The 23,817-nt window shown below is 44.3% G+C and overlaps 1 non-coding gene and 3 pseudogenes across 1 annotated transcript; all 4 read right to left on the reverse strand.

The window, feature by feature from the left end:
* Window positions 1–10,184: 10,184 nt before the first annotated feature.
* Window positions 10,185–10,303, reverse strand: LOC141270035 (5S ribosomal RNA; annotated as a pseudogene).
* A 2,716-nt stretch (window positions 10,304–13,019) lies between these two features.
* Window positions 13,020–13,139, reverse strand: LOC141270109 (5S ribosomal RNA; annotated as a pseudogene).
* Window positions 13,140–15,330: 2,191 nt separating this feature from the next.
* On the reverse strand, window positions 15,331–15,450 carry LOC141270161 (5S ribosomal RNA; annotated as a pseudogene).
* A 7,177-nt stretch (window positions 15,451–22,627) lies between these two features.
* On the reverse strand, window positions 22,628–22,746 carry LOC141266324 (5S ribosomal RNA). The gene has a single exon (XR_012320364.1). It is a non-coding gene; the product is annotated as a 5S ribosomal RNA (ribosomal RNA).
* Between the last annotated feature and the right edge of the window lie 1,071 nt (window positions 22,747–23,817).

The following is a 23,817-nucleotide window of genomic DNA, read 5'->3' on the forward strand; positions in this document are numbered from 1 at the left end:
CAGGGATGTCCTCTGTCCCCTCTCTTATACATCCTAGTGACGGAGCACCTGCTCTCATCAATTCGCCATAACCCCAATATTAGGTGGATTGAGGTGGGAGGCACCGAGTACAAGTGCTCTCTATTTGCTGATGATGTCCTAGTATATATCACTCAATCACATATATCCATCCATGCTGTTATGGCTGAAATAGTTCACTTTGTTACATGGTCAAATTTTAAAATCAATGCAGCGAAGTCTGAGGCCCTCGATGTCTCCCTCCCCAAATCCATATAGGATTCCATCCAGTCCAACTTTCCCTTTGCCTGGCTCTCACAGGGTATCAAATACTTAGGAATTCCTATTCATAGAGACCTCTCCCATCTATGTTATCTTAATTTTGGGCCCTTTATTGAACAACTCCATACAGACCACGGTTGGCAAGTTAGAACTGTAAGATTCACTACGTGAACCACTGGTGTTTTGTGGAAAAGCACATGTACACCGCGTTCCAAATTATTATGCAAAAAGTGTTTAGGAGTGATAAGGGAAGAATTTGTTTGTTTGTCAGTTAAACTCAATGATGGTGATGTGTGTCAGGGCTCTTTATATCACTGTAAGCAATTGCAGACACCTGTGCTAATTAGTTTGGCAGGTGTGTCCAATGAAAGGCAAGACTACTTAAGAAGGCTCTCTCACATTATTAAGCAGCCTACATTTTCTGCCAAAATGGGAAAGAAAAAGGATGTGTCGGCTGCTGAGAAGCAACAAATTGTGGAGTGTTTAGGTCAAGGCATGACTACAATCAACATTGTGCGATGATCAGGATGAAGTGTCTTGGCAATCAAGAAGTATGTAGCTGATTCACAGTACACACGTGTGCGTGCGGATAAGGGCAAATTGAGGACTCTTTCCTACAGGCAATTACGTCAGGTTGAAAGAGCAGCGGCAAAAAAGCCTTGTTATAGCAGCAGACAAGTTTTTGAAGCTGCTTGTGCCTCCAACGTCCCCCGAACAACAAGATGCAGGGTCCTTCAGAGGTTTGCAGCTGTGCATACGCCATCCTGTCGACCTCCTCTATCCACTTCACACAAGCAGAAACGGCTCCAGTGGGCCAAACATTACATGAAGACTGATTTCAAAACTGTTTTGTTCACGGATGAGTGCCGTGCAGCGCTCGATGGTCCAGATGGATGGAGTGGAGGATGGCTGGTTGATGGACACCCCACGCAAACACGGCTACAGCGCCAACAAGGAGGAGGTGGAGTAATGTTTTGGGCTGGAATCATGGGGAGAGAGATTGTCGGCCCCTTTAGGATCCCTGAAGGCGCTAAAGATGAACTCCATAATGTATGTGGATTTTCTCAAACAGCACTTCCTGCCATGGTTCAAGAAGAAGAACCGTGTATTTCACAGCAAGATCATTTTTCTGCATGATAATGCACCATCTCATGCTGCACATAAAACATCTGCATCTCTGGCTGATATGGGCATAAAAGGGGACAAACTTATGGTGTGACCCCAATGCTCCCCTGACCTCTACCCCATTCAGAACCTTTGGAGCATCATTAAAAGGAGTGTCTATGATGGCGGAAGGCAGTTCACATCTAAGCAACAGCTCTGGGAGGGTATTCTGTCCTCATGCAAAACAATTGAAGCAGAAACCATCCAAAACATGACAAATTCAATGGACGAGAGAGTTCAGAAGCTCCTTTCGAACAAGGGGTCCTATGTGAAAATGTAACATCACCTAGAATAAAGTTTTGAGTTGAAAACTGTTTGATTTCAGTTTCTAACAACCTGCTAATGCTTATAATTTCAAAAATGACCATTTTTTTGGCCTTTATTAAAATGAAAAGGTTGATCGAAAAGTTTGGGGGATCTAAGAGTGTGGCAACCCAGTAGTCATGATAACTTCGAATTCTGACAATATGAGGGTCATGCTGCAGGTAGTGCAGCAAGAAGGCACTTATGTGTCTTGCGCATCTCGGAGCCCCAAAATTATTTTCCGGGCTACATGCAGCTAAAAATTATTATTAATTTTAAATCTGGTGAATCTTTAGTATAGATGGCCTAATAGGATCAGTGCTGCACACTGCTACAAAGCCCAAATTATTTTCCAGCCAAGAATACAGATAAACATGATTAGTAATTTGAAAGCTTAAAACGGTTGGTAGGGTGATTTTAACCAATCATCAAGCTTTTACTCTCCCCAGGATGACACAGGGGTAGAAAAGTCGTTTCGGATCCATGATTTGTTCATCTTTATGAACGTGAGTCTGTCTACATTATCAGTGGAGAGCCGTGTGCGCTTATCTGTCAGCACACCACCAGCAGCGCTGAACACACGTTCAGACAGAATGCTGGCTGCGGGGCATGACAAGATCTCCAAGGCGTAAGTTGCTAGCTCCGGCCATTTATCCAGATTGGAAGCCCAAAAAGAGCAAGGGTCCAGTGACACAGTCGTGGCTTCAATGTTTACTTGGAGATACTCCTGTACCATCGTCTCTAGGCGTTGACTATGTGTCAGACTTCTTGTCTCCTGTAGCCTTGCAAAGGATGGGCTAAAAAAGTGGTGAAATGATTCCGCAAAATTGATGTTACCAGCAGATACTGTGGTTCTGTTACGGTTTGAGTGCTGAACACTTGACGGTCCCACGGTTGGCAAGTTGGAACTGTGAGATTCACTACGTGCACCACTGGTATTTTGTGGAAAAGCACATGTAAGATTCTGCAACAGTCTCTGCTGATACTCCTGCATGCGTGCATCCCTTTCTATGGCAGGAATAATTTCTGCAAATTTACTTTTGTACCGGGGATCTAACAGTGTGGCAACCCAGTAGTCAGGATTATTTCTAATTCTCACAATTCGAGGGTCATGTTGCAGGTAGTGCAGCAAGAAGGCACTCATGTGTGTTGCGCATCCAGGAGCACCAAGTCCCTGTTGTGTTGGTGGCGAGGTAACAATCATGCTTCCTTCCTCTGTCCTCTCCCCCCAACCTCGCACAACAGAAATGTGATCAAGGTCTCCCTCATCTGATGAGTCTTCCATCAGTTCGTCCTACACTTCTTCCTGGGCTCCTGCACCTTCCTCACTAGTTTGGCTGCTACCATGCGCCCTGGTAAAACCATCTCCCCCACCCTCACATGCCTGCCGCCTTGGTGCTGCCGACCGTCTGGACCTTGCAGATGTTAGCCCTTACGCATACAACTCCTCCTCCTCTACTTCCTCCACCTCCTCTTGTGCCACCACCTGACTCCGAATTCTGTTTAACATGTGCTACAGCATGTAAGTCACCGGAATAGTCATGCTGATAATGGCATCGTCAGCACTAAACATCTTCGTCGCCATTTCAAAACTGTGCAGAAGGGTGCATAGGTTCCTGATCTGAGACCACTCCTCCAGCGTGATTTGCCCCACCTCTGAATCTCGTTGGCCCAGGCTATACGTCAGAACGTATTGCACCAGGGCTTGTCGGTGCTGCCACAGTCGCTGCAACATGTGCAGAGTTGAATTCCACCGGGTAGGCACATCGCATTTTAGCCGGTGAAGTGGCAGGCCCAACGACTTCTGTAGAGATGTAAGTCGCTGAGCTGCGGGATGCGAGCGGCGGAAGTGAGCACACAGCGACCGTGCCCTCTGCAGAAGGCCATCTAGTCTGGGATAGTGGGCTAAAAATTGCTGGACAACCAGGTTCAACACGTGAGCCATACAAGGCACGTGTGTGACATTGCCCCGGCGAAGGGCCGCACCTAGGTTTGCAGCATTGTCGCACACGGCCTTCCTTGGTTTCAGGTCCAGTGGAGACAACCATTCATGAAATTGGTTCTCCAGAGCTGACCACAACTCCTCAGCTGTGTGACTCACATTTCCCAGACATTTCAATGTAAAAACCGCCTGATGACGTTGAGCCCTACTGCCAGCATAGTAAGGAGGTGTGCAGGATTCCTTCTGCGCAGTTAGAAAGCTTGTGGCATGACCAGACAGGCTTTGGGTGCAGGTGGAAGACCGAGAGGAGGTTGAGGAGGCAGAAGCAGTGGAGGAACTTTGACATAAAGAGGATTGACGCACAACTCGTGGGGACGGCAAGACTTGGACAGCAGCCCCTTGTCCTGCTGTCACCATAGTTACCCAGTGCCCAGTCAGCGACATGTAACGCCCCTGTCCATGCCTACTCGTCCAAGTGTCTGTGGTGAAATGCACCCTGTCACACACAGAGTTTCTCAAAGAAGCGGTGATGTTGTGTGCGACATGCTGGTGGAGCGCAGGCACACCTTTCTTTGAGAAGTAGTGCCGACTGGGCATCTGGTACTGGGGCACTGCGACGGACATAAGGTTTCGAAAATCCTCTGTGTCCACCAGGCGGAAAGGCAGCATTTCTGTAGCCAAGAGCTTGCAGATGGTGAAATTCAACCTCTTAGCTTTTTCATGGCTAGGAGGAAATGGTCTTTTACTTGTCCACATCTGAGGGACCGAGGGCTGGCTATTGTGCTTAGACGGGGTTGATAAGGGTGTCCCCGGCAAACTGCCGGTCTGTGAGGAAGATGCAGGCGGACATGTTAGGTTGCCTTGATCCAAAGGTGGTGCTATCGATGTCGGGCAGCGCTCAACACCAGCTGGTGTTACCACCTCCAAAGAAAATGATGACCTGCCAATCACGCTGGCTGTTGCGGGTAAAGAGGTGGCAGGTCTGCGCCCCAAAACAGGTGTGACTGCTGTCCCCCCAGTCACAGAGGATGAAGAGGCCGCGGATGCACAAGATATGGCAGACGGTGGTTGGCCCGGCCGGCTAGGCCGCATTGTAGCACACTGAGCTTCCCACTGCAACTTATGCTTCATGTCCATGTGCCGGTTCATGCATGAAGTACTCAAACTATGTATTTTTTGGCCTCTACTTAGCTTTTGCTGACAAATGTTACAGATAACACGAGTTGGGTCATCTTTATCGATCTGAAAAAATGCCCAGACTATGCAAGGCTTAGCACCCAAGCGACCTGAAGAGCCACCACGACTTGTGGTGAGAGGCAGAGTTGTGTTTGAGGATGCAGTTGTTGACGTGCTTCCAGTACTACGTCTCTGTCCAGGAAGGCGCAACCTGACATCGTCGTCACTAGCATCTTCCTCCACCTCCTCTGCTGACCTCATGTCTTGGCTGACTGTGGGTTGACAGTAAGTGGGATCTCCAACCTCATCATCATCACCCTGTGCGTTATCACACCCGGCGTCCTCAGAGACAACCTTTTCCTGCCCTGACAAAAAACTAAAGTTGTCGCTCCAATCAGGTATTTGAGTCTTATCATCGTCTTCCTCATTGTCTCCACCAACAGGAGTTACAGTTTGGGAATGAGGGTCTACATTATGGTCAGAACCTTCTGCGTCTGGTCCTGGATCCGACTCATAAAGATTCTGGGCATCAGTGCAGATCATTTCCTCGTCTGGATTCACAGAAGCGCTGGAGTCGACCTCTGATTCCCAGGCTATAGTATGAGTAAACAGCTCTGCAGACTCAACCATCTGTTCTACCTCATACTCAGACGGGCAGCTGGAGATTTGGGAGCTGTGAAGAAGCAAGTGCGATTGGGGTGACACCTTTGAGGACTGGAGTATTTGTGATGTTGAAGTTGATGTGGAGGAGAGCCCACTTAAAGGAGCACTTGATATCCGTTGAAGCACCTGCTGTTTTTGTACCTCATCTGGAATTTGTAGCGATTGGCGTGGCCGTAAGAAAGGGATCTTATCACATTGTCCGCTAAAAGAAGTAGACATTTTAGTTTGGCTGGAAGATGGTCTTTCTTCTGCAGATGTTACTGTTGCTTTAACACCTACCCCACGGACACAACCTTTTTTCCCCTTCCCAACACGCCTATTCCCCTTTCCACCAGCAGCAGGCCTTTATCCACTCATTTTGGTGGTTAACTAATTCACAACTCTGGAGTTGTTTGCACAAAAAAACAATGGATGGGAACCGAGCAGAGCTGAGTGGCCAAACTGTGGTATTAGGCCAAAACTATTGGCTGGGTTAGATGCAGAAAAAAATTATATTCAATTTGCAACCTGATGGAGGTCTGTATAGATGGATTAATAGAACAAGTCCCACACACAGCTAGAAGCCCAATATTTTTTCAGAGGTAGATGCAGAAAAAAATATATTCAGTTTGCAACCTGATGGAGGTCAGTATAGATGGACTAATACAACAAGTCCCACACACAGCTAGAAGCCCAATATTTTTTCAGAGGTAGATGCAGAAAAAAATATATTCAGTTTGCAACCTGATGGAGGTCTGTATAGATGGATTAATAGAACAAGTCCCACACACAGCTAGAAGCCCAATATTTTTTCAGAGGTAGATGCAGAAAAAAATATATTCAGTTTGCAACCTGATGGAGGTCTGTATAGATGGATTAATAGAACAAGTCCCACACACAGCTAGAAGCCCAATATTTTTTCAGAGGTAGATGCAGAAAAAAATATATTCAGTTTGCAACCTGATGGAGGTCTGTATAGATGGATTAATAGAACAAGTCCCACACACAGCTAGAAGCCCAATATTTTCATAGAATCATAGAATCAAAGAATGGTAGAGTTGGAGGGGACCTCCTGGGTCATCTGGTCCAACCCCCTGCTCAAAGCAGGATTCACTAGATCATCTCAGACAGATGTCTGTCCAGCCTCTGTTTGAAGACGTCCATTGAAGGGGAACTCACCACCTCTCGTGGCAGCCTGTTCCACTCATTAATCACCCTAACTGTCAAAAAGTTTTTTCTAATATCTAATCTGTGTCTCCTCCCATTTAGTTTCATCCCATTGCTTCTAGTCTTTCCTTGTGCAAATGAGAATAAAGATGATCCTTCTACAATGTGACAGCCCTTGACATATTTGTAGACAGCTATTAAGTCTCCTCTCAGTCTTCTTTTTTGCAAGCTAAACATTCCCAAATCCTGCAACCGTTCCTCATAGGACAGGGTTTGCAGACCAGTCACCATTCTGGTCGCTCTTCTCTGAACTTGCTCCAGTTTGTCTATGTCTTTTTTAAAATGTGGTGCCCAAAACTGTACACAGTATTCCAGATGAGGTCTGACCAAAGAGGAGCAAAGACCGATAATGACTTCACGTGATCTAGACTGTATGCTTCTGTTAATACATCCCAGAATTGTATTTGCCTTTTTTGCTGCTGCATCACACTGTTGACTCATGTTCAGTGTATGATCTATTAGTATACCTAAGTCTTTTTCACATGTACTGTTGCTTAGCTCTATTCCTCCCATTCTGTATATGCTTTTTTCATTTTTATTGCCCAGATGTAGTACTTTGCATTTTTCCCTGTTAAAAATCATTCAGTTGGTTGCTGCCCACTGCTCCAGTTTATTTAGGTCTTTTTGAATCCTCTCTCTCTCTTCTCTAGTATTAGCTATCCCTCCTAGCTTTGTGTCATCAGCAAATTTAATCAGTTTACCCTCAATTCCTTCATCTAAATCATTTATAAAGATGTTGAACAATACAGGTCCCAGGATGGAGCCCTGTGGTACCCCACTTGAGACATTCATCCAGCTGGATGTGAAGCCATTTACAACCACTCTTTGAGTCCGATCACTAAGCCAGTTATGAATCCACCTAACAGTTGCCTGGTCCATTGCATACTTGGTCATTTTTTCAATAAGGATGGTGTGAAATACTTTGTCAAATGCTTTGCTGAAGTCAAGATATACTATATCTACAGTATTTCCCTCATCCACCCAGTCAGTGATTCTGTCATAGAAGGAAATTAAGTTAGTCTGACATGACTTGTTAGTTACAAACCCATGCTGACTCTGGTTAATCACTTCATTCTTATCCAGGTACTTACATACATGTTGTTTAATAATTTGTTCAAAGATCTTTCCTGGTATAGAAGTCAGACTCACCGGCCTATAGTTCCCTGGGTCCACCTTCTTCCCCTTTTTGAAGATAGGAACAACATTTGCTCTTCTCCAGTCTTCTGGGACTTCTCCTGTTCTCCAAGAATTTTCAAAGATTATGGAGAGTGGTTCTAAAATTTCTTCTACGATCTCCTTCAGTACTCTGGGGTGTAAGTCATCTGGACCTGGAGACTTGAACTCATTTATGTTAGCTAATTATTCCCTCACAATCTATCTGTTTACAGATTACTTGGATTCTTCTATTCCTTTAAAAGGACAGTGAAGATCAGTTGATGTTACATTTTCTTTCTGAGAGAAAACAGATGCAAAATAGGAATTAAAAAGTTTGGCCTTCTCAACATCCTCTCTTACCATTTCTCCATTTTCAGCCTGTAAAAATCCTATAGCATCTTTGACTTTTCTTTTACTTTTGACATACCCCCAAAATCCTTTTTTATTGCTTTTGACATCTCTTGCAAGCCTTAATTCATTGCCAGCTTTAGCTAACCTGATACGTGCCCTGCAGGATCTGCAGACTGCATTATAATCTTCTTTAGATATGCCTCCCTCTTTCCATTTAATAAACATTTCTTTCTTTCTTTTTAGCATGTGTTTAAGTTCTGTGTTCATCCATCCTGGTTTCCATAAATGCTTCCCATTCTTCCTACTTTTCGGGATTGTTTTCGGGATTTTTTCAGAGGTAGATGCAGAAAAAAATATATTCAGTTTGCAACCTGATGGAGGTCTGTATAGATGGATTAATAGAACAAGTCCCACACACAGCTAGAAGCCCAATATTTTTTCAGAGCTAGATGCAGAAAAAAATTATATTCAATTTGCAACCTGATGGAGGTCAGTATAGATGGACTAATAGAATGATGCTATGCCCAAAAGATTTTACTTCACTAGGTGCAGTAAAAAAATTGGTATTCTATACAGAGGTGGTATATCTTGCAACACAGATAGGCTACTCCACTGACTAACACACTCTGCAATAGGCCAAAAAGGATTAGCTTTGCTAGATTCAGCCAAATGCTGTGAAAAAAACTTGCACAGCACTGGCACAGACCTGCCTGGCAAAAACTGATAGGAACTGATGTAACCTAGTCCTGAAAAGGACTCCAATTACAATTAGTCTTTACTCCCACAATCTATCTATTTAAGAGCACAGACCTGCCTGATAAAAGTCGTAGGAAATGCTGTAACCTAGTCCTTAAAAGGACTGCAATCACAACTATTCCCTACTCCCAAGCTATCTGTAGATTTGTGCGAAAATTGGCTTGAAATTAACAAGGTATAGCGCACACAGCAACAGCGGTGCCGTCTAACACGCAGCTGCAGCAGTGAGAAAATGGTGGCGACGGGGAAAATGGCTTGGTCTTATAGGGCAAGGACATGTGACATACACTGCCAATGACACATGCCCTTGCTTGTGTGAAAAAAAGCACTTCGCTCCGTGTGTGCGCTGCTGAAAGGCTGAGAGATTGCACCTCCCCACTGCAAATGCGGGAAAGAGAAAAAAAATGGAGATCTTCATTGTTCCTGCAGAGATCCATCCCCTGCCCCTCCCCCCACCCCGCTGTACACTCAAACTGCGTATTAACATTAATTTTCATCATTACTGAGAAAAAATCCCGTTATGATTTTGGTGCACGAACAGTTATCGAACATAACCTCGAACAGCCGAATTTTTCTCAAATTGTTCGTGTTCGCCGAACGGCTCGAACACCGCCCAAAACAGCTCGAATTTGAGATTGGCGAACAGTTTGAGTAGAACAACGCTCATCTCTAGTCCCTACAGGTGTGGTTTGTTTAGCAGTGATTCACCCGCCGCATCAGGTGTCTTCAAAAATGTCTCGGCGCAGGGTCCCCTGCAGGCTAAACTCTTCATCGCGGTAATGTGACAGAAAGAGCAAGCTGGACCCGTAACTTGGGGGCGGAGCGAGACGTCCAGGGGTGAATGAAGGAAGAGGGTGTGATGGTTGCCAGTGACTTTGAGCTGCTCTTCAGGGGGGAGAGTCGTGTTGCCTGCAAAAGTCTTCTGCTTGGGGTTACCGGTTGTTGCCTCCAGCCACCCGGGAGACGCTGGTCCTGGTGAAAAGGAGCCTAGTATTAAAAGTAAAGAAGCAACAATGCTGGAGGCCCACGGTGATCAGAAGGATGCTGGTATTTTGCAGAGATGAAATAGCGCAAGAGAGAAAGCAAATGAAAAAAAGAAAAGAGAAAGAATTTGTGCACTTGTGAAAGGGAATGGAAAAAAGGCATAGAAGAGAGTGCCCCCTGCTGGTGGAAGGATGGAAAAAGCAAAAGCCTACAGCACCTGGTATTCCCAGGCAGTCTCCCATGCAAGTACCAACCAAGTCTGACGCTGCTTAGCTTCCAAGATCAGATGAGATTGGGCGTGTTTATGGTGGTGTGGCCGTGGGCAGAGACAAGCCTCTCACTTGCTGCTTTTCTACTTTGAAGTCTGGCTGCCGGATGCCCTTTCCAGTGTTCAGCAAGACCAGGTCCTTTTGTGCTTTCCCTTCTCTTCAATTTTTTTGCTGACTTCCTTAAAAGGTCGTGTAGACAGAACGCCCCACTCAGAGCCGCTGAGCTCACTGATCGGCTGCAGCACTGTCGACGGAACGTCAGCTTCACGGCCAATGCCACAGGCCGGGAGCAGAGGCGAGACTCACTGGTAGACCCGGGTAGGGTGAGTAGAGCGCGGTTTGTTGCTTTCTAATAGTCTGCAGCCGGGGATTAACTTTTAATGAAAGGGAACAATCCATTTGACTGTCTGCAGCGCGCCACACCTAGGAAGCGCACTCTCACACACAAGCCAGCATGCACACGTGCTCGCACGTGACAACACCCCCTATCTGCCCCTACAACCTTTCCGTCACCATGCGTCAGACTCTCCTGCCTGTTTTATGATTTCAGGGCCCTAGCAGGAATCACCCCCCCCTCCCCAATTCCTTCCGCACCTTCCTTGCCTTCCTTGCACTGAGGTTAGCTCTTTGTCAGCCGTCTGGCTTGGTTACACAAGCTTCTTTGCAGAGAAACATGTTACTTCTGCTGGCCCTCGCTAGGCGGCCGGCATGAAAAACCTTCCCTGGGCACCTGCTGAAAGCCTGGCCCCTTCACGGCCCCGGGTGCTTTTAACGCCATCATTTCCACACGGCGAGCTGCGGAGTCAATAAGCACTCCTAGCCGTGGCAAGGAGCTCGGTGTCAGGCGTGCGTGAAGGCGGCGGGGTAGCGTACTTAGCTGCCAACTGGCTCAGAGGCCTTGGGGCTTCCATCATCTAAGTTACTTAAGGTCGGTGTCCGGCAAGGCGCCGTTCCATGCTAGTCATGCTGGGCAGTAGGGCAAAACGTCATCAAAATGGTATACAGCACCCGGTGTTCCCAGGAGGTCTCCCATCCAAGTACTCTCTGAGCCCAGCCCTGCTTTGCTTCCGAGATCGGGCGTATCTAAGCTGGTATGGCCAGTAGACGCTGCTTGATCCATCACCCGGCCAGCCTTTCTCAGGATCGCTTGGTGGCGAGCAATCTGGCCGTGACGGGGCGGTCTCCGAAGGGTCCATGCAAAGGCTGTGCCATCATTACAGGTGTGGTTTGTTTAGCAGTGATTCACCCGCCGCATCAGGTGTCTTCAAAAATGGCTTGGCGCAGGGTCTCCTGCAGGCTAAACCCTTCATCGCGGTAATGTGACAGAAAGAGCAAGCTGGACCCGTAACTTGGGGACGGAGCGAGACGTCCAGGGGTGAATGAAGGAAGAGGGTGAGATGGTTGCCAATGACTTTGAGCTGCTCTTCAGGGGGGAGGGTCGTGTTGCCTGCAAAGGTCTTCTGCTTGGTTTTACCGGTGGTTGCCTCCAGGCACGTGAGAGACGCTGGTCCTGGTGAAAAGGAGCCTAGTATTAAAAGTAAAGAAGCAACAATGCTGGAGGCCCACGGTGATCAGAAGGATGCTGGTATTTTGCAGAGATGAAATAGCGCAAGAGAGAAAGCAAATGAAAAAAAGAAAAGAGAATGAATGTGTGCACTTGTGAAAGGGAATGGAAAAAAGGCATAGAAGAGAGTGCCCCCTGCTGGTGGAAGGAAGGAAAAAGCAAAAGCCTACAGCACCTGGTATTCCCAAGTGGTATCCCATCTAAGTACTAACCAAGCCTGACCCTGCTTAGCTTCTGAAATCAGACGAGATCGGGCAAAGACAAGCCTCTCACTTGCTGCTTATCTACGTTGAAGTCTGGCTGCCGGCTGCCCTTTCCAGTGCTCAGCAAGACCAGGTCCTTTTGTGCTTTCCCTTCTCTTCAATTTTTTTGCTGGCTTTCTTAAAAGGTCTTGTAGACACAACGCCCCACTCAGAGCTGCTGAGCTCACTGATCGGCTGCAGCGCTGTCGACGGAACGTCAGCTTCACGGCCAATGCCACAGGCCGGGAGCAGAGGCGAGACTCACCGGTAGACCCGGGTAGGGTGAGTAGAGCGCGGTTAGTTGCTTTCTAATAGCCTGCAGCCGGGGATTAACTTTTAATGAAAGGGAACAATCCCTTTGACTGTCTGCAGCGCGCCACACCCAGGAAGCGCACTCTCACACACAAACCAGCATGCACACGTGCTCGCACGTGACAACACCCCCTATCTGCCCCTACAACCTCTCCGTCACCATGCGTCAGACTCTCCTGCCTGTTTTATGATTTCAGGGCCCTAGCAGGAATCACCCCCCCCTCCCCAATTCCTTCCGCACCTTCCTTACCTTCCTTGCCTTCCTTCCACTGAGGTTAGCTCTTTGGCAGCCGTCTGGCTTGGTTACACAAGCTTCTTTGCAGAGAAACATGTTACTTCTGCTGGCCCTCGCTAGGCGGCCGGCATCCAAAACCTTCCCTGGGCACCTGCTGAAAGTTTGGCCCCTTCACGGCCCCGGGTGCTTTTAACGCCATCATTTCCTCACGGCGAGCTGCGGAGTCAATAAGCACTCCTAGGCGCGGTAAGGAGCTCGGTGTCAGGCCTGCGTGAAGGGCGGCGGGGTAGCGTACTTAGCTGCCAACTGGCTCAGAGGCCTTGGGGCTTACATCATCTCAGTTACTTAAGGTCGGTGTCCGGCAAGGCGCTGTTCCATGCTAGCTGAGCTGGGCAGTAGGGCAAAACTTCATCAAAATGGTCTACAGCACCCGGTGCTCCCAGGTGGTCTACCATTCAAGTACTGACTGAACCCAGCCCTGCTTTGCTTCCGAAATCAGACGAGATCCGGCGTATCCAAGGTGGTATGGCCAGTAGACGCTGCTCGATCCATCGCCCGGCCAGCCTTTCTCAGAATCGCTTGATGGCGAGCAATCTGGCCGTGATGGGGCTTGCTCCGAAGGGTCCATGCAAAGGCTGTGCCGTCCCTACAGGTGTGCTTTGTTTAGCAGTGATTCACCCGCCGCATCAGGTGTCTTCAAAAATGGCTCCGCGCAGGGTCTCCTGCAGGCTAAACCCTTCATCGCGGTAATGTGACAGAAAGAGCAAGCTGGACCCGTAACTTGGGGGCGGAGCGAGACGTCCAGGGGTGAATGAAGGAAGAGGGTGAGATGGTTGCCAGTGACTTTGAGCTGCTCTTCAGGGGGGAGGGTCGTGTTGCCTGCAAAGGTCTTCTGCTTGGGGTTACGGGTGGTTGCCTCCAGCCACACGGGAGACGCTGGTCCTGGTGAAAAGGAGCCTAGTATTAAAAGTAAATAAGCAACAATGCTGGAGGCCCACGGTGATCACAAGGATGCTGGTATTTTGCAGAGATGAAATAGCGCAAGAGAGAAAGCAAATGAAAAAAAGAAAAGAGAATGAATGTGTGCACTTGTGAAAGGGAATGGAAAAAAGGCATAAAAGAGAGTGCCCCCTGCTGGTGGAAGGAAGGAAAAAGCATAAGCCTACAGCACCTGGCATTCCCAAGCCGTCTCTGTTAAATGGTTAATTATGGAAATTCATTTGGAATGTTAATCGATAATCATTTTTCTGAGTTCTATGCCTCAGCCATCGTGTCTAGTTCACATGCGCTTCTTGTGTGTGTATTTTTGGTTCACTACCATATGTAGAACAGGTGTCCATACGACTGGCTATAAAAGCCCATGGTACAGAAAGGGGGGGCTCTCTTGCTCTGCCCACCCCACAAGACACAGAATCTTCATGCTGAGAAGCAGATGACATGTAGGCCTGGACACATGCTGGACAAAGACATGATTTACCAGCCAGGATCCAAGGAAAGATGGGTGAATCTCAACAATTAAGCTAATTATGGACAAATGGACAATTACTTTATCACTAATTATTGTATGTACCTGCTGCAATCTGATTCTTTTTAATGGACAATCCAAGAATAAATAGATACATTTTTTTATAAGAATATCGTGATATTGATACTTTGAGAAGTCCTCAGTAGAAAAAAATAATACAGGAAGAGTATTATTTTACATTCTCCCATCCAAGTACTAACCAGGCCTGACCCTGCTTACCTTCCAAGATCAAATGAGATCGAGCGTGTTCAGGGTGGTGTGGCTGTAGGCAGAGACAAACCTCTCACTTGCTGCTTTCCTACTTTGAAGTCTGGCTGCCGGCTGCACTTTCCAGTGCTCAGCAAGACCAGGTCCTTTTGTGCTTTCCCTTCTCTTCAATTTTTTTGCTGGCTTCCTTAAAAGGTCTTGTAGATACAACGCCCCACTCAGAGCCGCTGAGCTCACTGATCGGCTGCAGCGCTGTCGACGGAACGTCAGCTTCACGGCCAATGCCACAGGCCGGCAGCAGAGGCGAGACTCACCGGTAGACCCGGGTAGGGTGAGTAGTGCGCGGTTAGTTGCTTTCTAATAGCCTGCAGGCGGGGATTAACTTTTAATGAAAGGGAACAATCCCTTTGACTGTCTGCAGCGCGCCACACCTAGGAAGCGCACTCTCACACACAAGCCAGCATGCACACGTGCTCGCACATGACAACACCCCCTATCTGCCCCTACAACCTCTCCGTCACCATGCGTCAGACTCTCCTGCCTGTTTTATGATTTCAGGGCCCTAGCAGGAATCACCCCCCCCACCTCCCCAATTCCTTCCTTGCCTTCCTTGCACTGAGGTTAGCTCTTTGTCAGCCATCTGGCTTGGTTACACAAGCTTCTTTGCAGAGAAACATGTTACTTCTGCTGGTCCTCGCTAGGCGGTCGGCATCCAAAACCTTCCCTGGGCACCTGCTGAAAGCCTGGCCCCTTCACGGCCTCGGGTGCTTTTAAAGCCATCATTTCCACAAGGCGAGCTGCGGAGTCAATAAGCACTCCTAGCCGTGGCAAGGAGCTCGGTGTTAGGCCTGCGTGAAGGCGGCGGGGTAGCGTACTTGGCTGCAAACTGGCTCAGAGGCCTTGGGCTTCCATCATCTAAGTTACTTAAGGTCGGTGTCCGGCAAGGCGCCGTTCCATGCTAGCCGAGCTGGGCAGTAGGGCAAAACGTCATCAAAATGGTCTACAGCACCCGGTGTTCCCAGGAGGTCTCCCATACAAGTACTGTCTGAGCCCAGCCCTGCTTTGCTTCTGAGATCAGACAAAATCGGGCGTATACAAGGTGGTATGGCCAGTGGACGCTGCTCGATCCATCGCCCGGCCAGCCTTTCTCAGGATCGCTTTGTGGCAAGCAATCTGGCCGTGACGGGGCGGGCTCCGAAGGGTCCATGCAAAGGCTGTGCCGTCCCTACAGGTGTGGTTTGTTTAGCAGTGATTCACCCGCCGCATCAGGTGTCTTCAAAAATGGCTCGGCGCAGGGTTTCCTGCAGGCTAAACCCTTCATCGCGGTAATGTGACAGAAAGAGCAAGCTGGACCCGTAACTTGGGGGCTGAGCGAGACGTCCAGGGGTGAATGAACGAAGAGGGTGAGATGGTTGCCAGTGACTTTGAGCTGCTCTTCAGGGGGGAGGGTCGTGTTGCCTGCAAAGGCCTTCTGCTTGGGGTTACCGGTGGTTGCCTCCAGCCACCCGGGAGACGCTGGTCCTGGTGAAAAGGAGCCTAGTATTAAAAGTAAAGAAGCAACAATGCTGGAGGCCCACGGTGATCAGAAGGATGCTGGTATTTTGCAGAGATGAAATAGCGCAAGAGAGAAAGCAAATGAAAAAAAGAAAAGAGAATGAATGTGTGCACTTGTGAAAGGGAATGGAAAAAAGGCATAGAAGAGAGTGCCCCCTGCTGGTGGAAGGAAAACGCAAAAGCCTACAACACCTGGCATTCCCAGGCGGTCTCCTTTAAATGGTTAATTATGGAAATTAATTTGGAATGTTAATCGATAATCATTTTTCTGAGTTCTATGCCTCAGCCATCGTGTCTAGTTGACATGTGCTATTTGTGTGTGTATTTTTAGTTCACTACCATATGTAGAACAGGTGTCCATACGACTGGCTATAAAAGCCCATGGTACAGAAAGGGGGGGCTCTCTTGCTCTGCCCACCCCACAAGACACAGAATCTTCATGCTGAGAAGCAGATGACATGTAGGCCTGGACACATGCTGGACAAAGACATGATTTACCAGCCAGGATCCAAAGAAAGATGGGTGAATCTCAACAATTAAGCTAATTATGGACAAATGGACAATTACTTTATAACTAATTATTGTATGTACCTGCTGCAATCTGATTCTTTTTAATGGACAATCCAAGAATAAATAGATACAATTTTTTATAAGAATATCGTGATATTGATACTTTGAGAAGTCCTCAGTAGAAAAAAATAATACAGGAAGAGTATTATTTTACAATGGTGAGCCAGCCAGTCCTGTTTTTTTGTTTTTTAAATTAAGTAAGTGAATTTCTTCCGTGAACAAGGGGGGAGTCCTGACGAGCTGAACAGCTGTTGTTCACGTGTCAGTAAATTCACTAGTTTGTCACGAGAAGCAGAAAGGACCTACAGACTGAGGAAAGACAGGAAGCAGAGGTACTAACAAGAACAGAATCACACAGGAAAAGAATCAGACGAACTGAAGACAGGATGTGCTGATAAAGAGAAGCCAAGGAATCTTAAGGTAAGCAAAATATGGATATAATTTCTTCTTTTGCTAAACAAAGTAATATTAATTTCAAAGGTAATGTAGGAGATGACATAGAAGTTTTGTGGCTCAGTTTATACAAAGAATGTGAATTGCAGAATTTACAGTTAACTTCTAAATTGGTAAATAGAGACAAACAGAAATTGAGAAATATTCTACATTTGGTAGATTTTTTTCATAGTCTTGTGTTAGAGATTTCTAAGCAGGAAAATAGTGTAGAAGTGTCAGACGGTGATACTGATTCTGACTGTAATGTGGAAAATGAACAAGAAGTAAGACACGTGTCTGTAACTGAAGGTGACCTTGGGTCTGACCAAGAGACGGACATACAGAAACCTGACATGGGAGGAGACATGACTGACATACGAGAAACCGACATACTAGGTGATGTGGGAGGAGACGTGAGTGACGTAGGAGGAACGGACGTACAAGAGCCACTAAAAATATCAGAGAATTCTGGAATTACCCAGGCTCAACTCCAAATTAAAATGAGGAAAAATTTGCTGAAATTATACAAAATCATGCCAAAATATGATGTCAAAATCCATGCCTGTAGAAATTCAGAGACATTTGAGAGCTTCTCTGATAAGTTTGATTTATCCAATGAGGAGAGGAATCAATTATTTAAAATATGGATTCCTGTGACATTGTCCAGACGTTTACATTTAATGCCCTGTGAAAATGACTCTCCTAATGGATGGGAAAATGATTCGGACAGATTAAGATATTTGATTTATTGTGTCACAAAGGATTTTCCCAACATAGAAGATCTGCAGAAACTAAGGATTGGTAGGAAGGAATGTACATATACATTCATGTCCAAATTTGAACGGTTGTACAAAGCTCTCATCAAAAATGGAAAAGTACAACATATGATAACAACTTTTGTACAAAAATTCAAATTCCTAAATTCAGTTTCCCAAGTTATGGCATCACAAAAAAATTCATTATTTGAATGTGCGCAGATGCTGGATTTTGTTAGAAAACATGAGAATCGTGAAAAGAAAATAAATCAAGCTAAATTTATAAAACCAGGAAAGGTAAAATCTTACCAAAAGCCAATATCAAACTCTCCTAGACTGAGTCATCCCCATAGTGAACTCTATCAAATACGCAGAAGATTTCATATATGTTATAAGCCATATCAGCCAGTGCAAAGATCCATCTCTCCACAGAATGAGTTAATTCTCAGTCAGAACTGTGATTCTCTAAAAAGGAAAATGGCTGAAACTGATGGACAGAGACAGGTGAGACGACCAACTCACTGTGACGTCATGGAATGTGGACAGAAGAACAGGCAGTTCTCTGAGGTTTTGAAGGATAGAAAAATGTCTTTCCTAAATAGGGCGTTACTGGAGATATTTGAGAGAGACAGAAGATTTGGTTTAGGGAGTGGCTAAGGAAAAACTGTAATTATAATGTTGTATCAAAATGTAATACAATGTCTCAATATTTATTTATAATCTTATACAGTAAAATTGTAGTTACATAGTTTCTAATAGTTCATATATATATATATATGTATATATATATATATACACTTGTCTAAGTAGAGATTGCGTATAATTGTATTTATATATAGGTTTATAAAATATATATATATATATACATATTAACTAATAAATTAGAACTTCATATATATAACTTTAAGTAGCAATATTTTGAATTACATTAGAACCAACCAATATATGTATAAGATATTTAAATAATTCTGTTTCTGTATGAATTTGATATTTAATTTTATTTTCTTATATTTCCTTAGAGTTTTCATTCCAAAGCAGGATTTGATCAAAGAACTCTAAAATGGATTTATTTCTTTATTCACACAGGAAGTGTAAAAATTGCATGATTTTATGTGTATAACATTTTAAAATAATAACAATATATCTAGTTGAACAATAATATATATGTAATACTTATTAATTCTTTTGTGTTGCTAATATTTTCTGTGCATGAAGTGTTCGTGCAAATTAAAGTAGCTTTACAGCATGACGTGTGACAGCTGCGGCCTTTGAACTTTGAGATAATAGTATAGGATCCCATTCATTCTATTTTCAACTGATGTAACTTAAGACCGGGCAGCCAGTGAAAAAAGAATCTAAGACAAGAGTTTTTTCAAGTGTCTGAAATTCCAGTCACTTACTCTCATATTATATAATATGTACTTGGGGAATATTCAAAGAAATATAAAGATATTCAATTGATATGGCAATGCGCATTAATAAATTGGGATACAACAATTTTGGGTTAAATATATATATATATATCTAAAACTTCATATGTGGAATGTTTGAGTTGAACAGATCTGTGAATGTCAGAGTGAAGGTGACAGATGAGTAAATCAGCAGCTGCTAAGTGTGATTGATGTGACAGAGGCCTCGTATGTTTGTATGTTTAAAAAAAAAAAATGTTTCTTTATGTGAAGGTACAAAAATATATTTAATTCTGAGGAAATTATAATACATAATTAGGTATTATCTACATATATATATTTCTATATTTCTTTAATAATTATTATTTCTTGATTTAACTAATAGTGGATAAGGGCAACCACACATCAAAATGGTTTACAAAGCAAATTTATATTTAGAATAATTTTCCACATGATAATATTCTTGAATAACTATAATATTATTTTTAATGCTTACCTAAATAGGTACACACCTCTCTTTAGTCAAATCTATGCTACTCATCAATATGAAATTTATGCACAATATTTCTAGAAGAATAATTATTTTTAATTGGGTTCTGATATATACATAAATTTTATAAAATAATATTTTTGGTATTAAGGGGGAAAATGTGTTTTTGATCCTGATTACATAATCACTTTTGATCAATACTTATTTTCCACACATTTTAATAAAGAAGAAATAATAATAAGGTACTATGGTATAATTAAGAAGGGTATTACATGCAAAGTTGCATAATTTAATATTTTTTGGTGGTACAAGGTTATGACAAATATGAAATCATCCAGATAATGGAGATATAAGGGTATTTTTTATGGAGAATATAATTACTCTGCATTTGTCATTAAAATTTAAAGGCCTTATTTTTATTTTTATTCTTATTTTTACTCTTAATTTTATTTTTCATTTTTAAAATTTTATTCTTACCTTATACTTCTTATTTTTCTATTTTTTCATTTTTTAATTCTCATTTGATTTTATTTGAGTTCAATATCTCAATTGAGAAAACACATTCATATTTAATAAAGTAATGTCTAATACAAGAGTATTGCTTCATTAAATATATATTGCTAAGGAAAAAAATGTTTACATTTTCTGAGTAAACACAACAATTCATTCATTCATTTATTCATTTATTCATTCATTCATTCATTCATTCATACATTCATATATTTTTATTCATTTTGGTTCAGGAGTATACATTCTTTGATATTATTGGTTTAATAAAGATATAAAAACTTGTTTTTTCAAAATACACTGACACCTATGGGTTGGAAAAGGTAATTACACCTATGACATAAAAATGTTCTATCATATGGAGAACTTGATTGATAATGAATTATTATCTATTATTGTTTATTATTCCAAACATAATTTATTTTAATATTTTGATAATAATTAGATGGATATTACTGATTGCTATGGTACGCTGTGATATTATAGGTTAGGAAAAACTGCCAGATTTGGTATCAGATTAGGGAATGAAGACTTCAATCAAGACATCGCAATTATGAATTCTATCCTAATAAAGACTTTTAATTTTTATAAATCAAAGAGATTCTCAAAAGTTACAAGAAGAAGCAACTGATATCCGGACGTCTCAGAAGGTAACAGGTGTGAATGCTGAGTGTTATAATAGACTGTGTCCATTACATACAATACAATTCACACCACTGATCACCAGGACGGCAGAGGACGATGATCCTATATGTACTCTGTTGTGTTGAAGTTTCATCACGTTCCAGTGGTTTCTTATCACCTGCAACGCTTCAATGAAAGCTGGTGAACAGGTAATACCTGGCATATGTGTCCTGGATATAAAGGACTGAGTACTGGTTATGGTGCTATATAAAGCAGGAAAGTGTCAAGTTAACCCTTGCTTTACTGACCAAAGACGTCACATCTGTTCCAAAAGTGACACGAGACCAGTGCGGACACACGGAAGATTCCAAAGACGATCCAACGTAAGTCCAGGTCACACTGCACAGATATTAAAGCTACATTTCATCCATGGACTTTGTTTTCTTATCAACTGACACACATGATCTTTCTAATAAAGAGTACAGTTTATGGACTGAACAATAATGAGCACAATTATGGACTGTACAATATCTACATGCTGTAATTTATTTCAAAGGAGTTTTCATCTAAAGACTGTGTTATAAAAGAACCAAGAAGAAGACGAGACGACGACCCGATGACATCAGATGATGACGATTGAACCCGCGATTGCTTCAATTTAGATATAGGGAAGTATAATTATACATATTAAATGATTATTAGTCACGGCTTACCATAACATGAATTCACATCATTATATAACAATAATAATCCGATATTGATACTATTATTACTATTATTATTATTATGGTAATTTAATGATATTGCCAAGGAAGAAGGAAAGAAAAAATGATTGATGAATGTATCTTCTTTTGAGATATTTCAGTTAAAGTCCTTTTAGTCTCAAAAAGGGGGAAATGTTAAATGGTTAATTATGGAAATTCATTTGGAATGTTAATCGATAATCATTTTTCTGAGTTCTATGCCTCAGCCATCGTGTCTAGTTGACATGCGCTATTTGTGTGTGTATTTTTGGTTCACTACCATATGTAGAACAGGTGTCCAAACGACTGGCTATAAAAGCCCATGGTACAGAAAGGGGGGGCTCTCTTGCTCTGCCCACCCCACAAGACACAGAATCTTCATGCTGAGAAGCAGATGACATGTAGGCCTGGACACATGCTGGACAAAGACATGATTTACCAGCCAGGATCCAAGGAAAGATGGGTGAATCTCAGCAATTAAACAATTAAGCTAATTATGGACAAATGGACAATTACTTTATAACTAATTATTGTATGTACCTGCTGCAATCTGATTCTTTTTAATGGACAATCCTAGAATAAATAGATACATTTTTTTATAAGAATATCGTGTTATTGATACTTTGAGAAGTCCTCAGTAGAAAAAAATAATACAGGAAGAGTATTATTTTACAGTCTCCCATCCAAGTACTAACCAGGCCCAAACCTGCTTAGCTTCCAAGATCAGATGAGATCGAGCGTGTTCAGGGTGATGTGGCCGTAGGCAGAGACATGCCTCTCCCTTGCTGCTGAAGGCTAAACCCTTCATCGCGGTAATGTGACAGAAAGAGCAAGCTGGACCCGTAACTTGGGGGCGGAGCGAGACGTCCCGGGGTGAATGAAGGAAGAGGGTGAGATGGTTGCCAGCGACTTTGAGCAGCTCTTCAGGGGGGAGGGTCATGTTGCCTGCAAAGGTCTTCTGCTTAGGGTTACTGGTGGTTGCCTCCAGCCATGCGGGAGACGCTGGTCCTAGTATTAAAAGTAAAGAAGCAACAATGCTGGAGGCACACGATGATCAGAAGGATGCTGGTATTTTGAAGAAATGAAATAGCGCAAGAGAGAAAGCAAATGAAAAAAAGAAAAGAGAATGAATGTGTGCACTTGTGAAAGGGAATGGAAAAAAGGCATAGAAGAGAGTGCCCCCTGCTGGTGGAAGGAAGGAAAAAGCAAAAGCCTACAGCACCTGGTATTCCCAGGTGGTCTCCCATCCAAGTACTAACCAGGCCCAGCCCTGCTTAGCTTCCAAGATCAGACGAGATCAGACGTGTTCAGGGTGGTGTGGCCGTAGGCAGAGACAAGCCTCTCACTTGCTGCTTTTCTACTTTGATGTCTGGCTGCCGGCTGCCCTTTCCAGTGCTCAACAAGACCAGGTCCTTTTGTGCTTTCCCTTTTCTTCAATTTTTTTGCTGGCTTCATTAAAAGGTCTTGTAGACACAACGCCCCACTCAGAGCCGCTGAGCTCACTAATCGGCTGCAGCGCTGTCGACGGAACGTCAGCTTCACGGCCAATGCCACACGCCAGGAGCAGAGGCGAGACTCACCGGTAGACCCGGGTAGGGTGAGTAGAGTGCGGTTAGTTGCTTTCTAATAGCCTGCAGCCGGGGATTAACTTTTAATGAAAGGGAACAATCCCTTTGACTGTCTGCAGCGCGCCACACCTAGGAAGCGCACTCTCACACACAAGCCAGCATGCACACGTGCTCGCACGTGACAAAACCCCCTATCTGCCCCTACAACCTCTCCGTCACCATGCGTCAGACTCTCCTGCCTGTTTTATGATTTCAGGGCCCTAGCAGGAATCACCCCCCCCTCCCAAATTCCTTCCGCACCTTCCTTGCCTTCCTTGCTCTGAGGTTAGCTCTTTGTCAGCCGTCTGGCTTGGTTACACAAGCTTCTTTGCAGAGAAACATGTTACTTCTGCTGACCCTCGATAGGCGGCCGGCATCCAAAACCTTCCCTGGGCACCTGCTGAAAGTCTGGCCCCTTCATGGCGTCCCTACAGGTGTGGTTTGTTTAGCAGTGATTCACCCGTCGCATCAGGTGTCTTCAAAAATGTCTCGGCGCAGGGTCTCCTGCAGGCTAAACCCTTCATCGCGGTAATGTGACAGAGAGAGCAAGCTGGACCCGTAACTTGGGGGCGGAGCGAGACATCCAGGGGTGAATGAAGGAAGAGGGTGAGATGGTTGCCAGTTACTTTGAGCTGCTCTTCAGGGGGGAGGGTCGTGTTGCCTGCAAAAGTCTTCTGCTTGGGGTTACCGGTGGTTGCCTCCAGCCACGCGGGAGACGCTGGTCCTGGTGAAAAGGAGCCTAGTATTAAAAGTAAAGAAGCAACAATGCTGGAGGCCCACGGTGATCAGAAGG

Source organism: Phyllobates terribilis, unplaced genomic scaffold (assembly GCF_046119375.1).
Source record: "Phyllobates terribilis strain yellow unplaced genomic scaffold, ASM4611937v1 Scaffold_4__5_contigs__length_816908805, whole genome shotgun sequence".
NCBI classification, from domain to species: Eukaryota; Metazoa; Chordata; class Amphibia; order Anura; family Dendrobatidae; genus Phyllobates; species Phyllobates terribilis.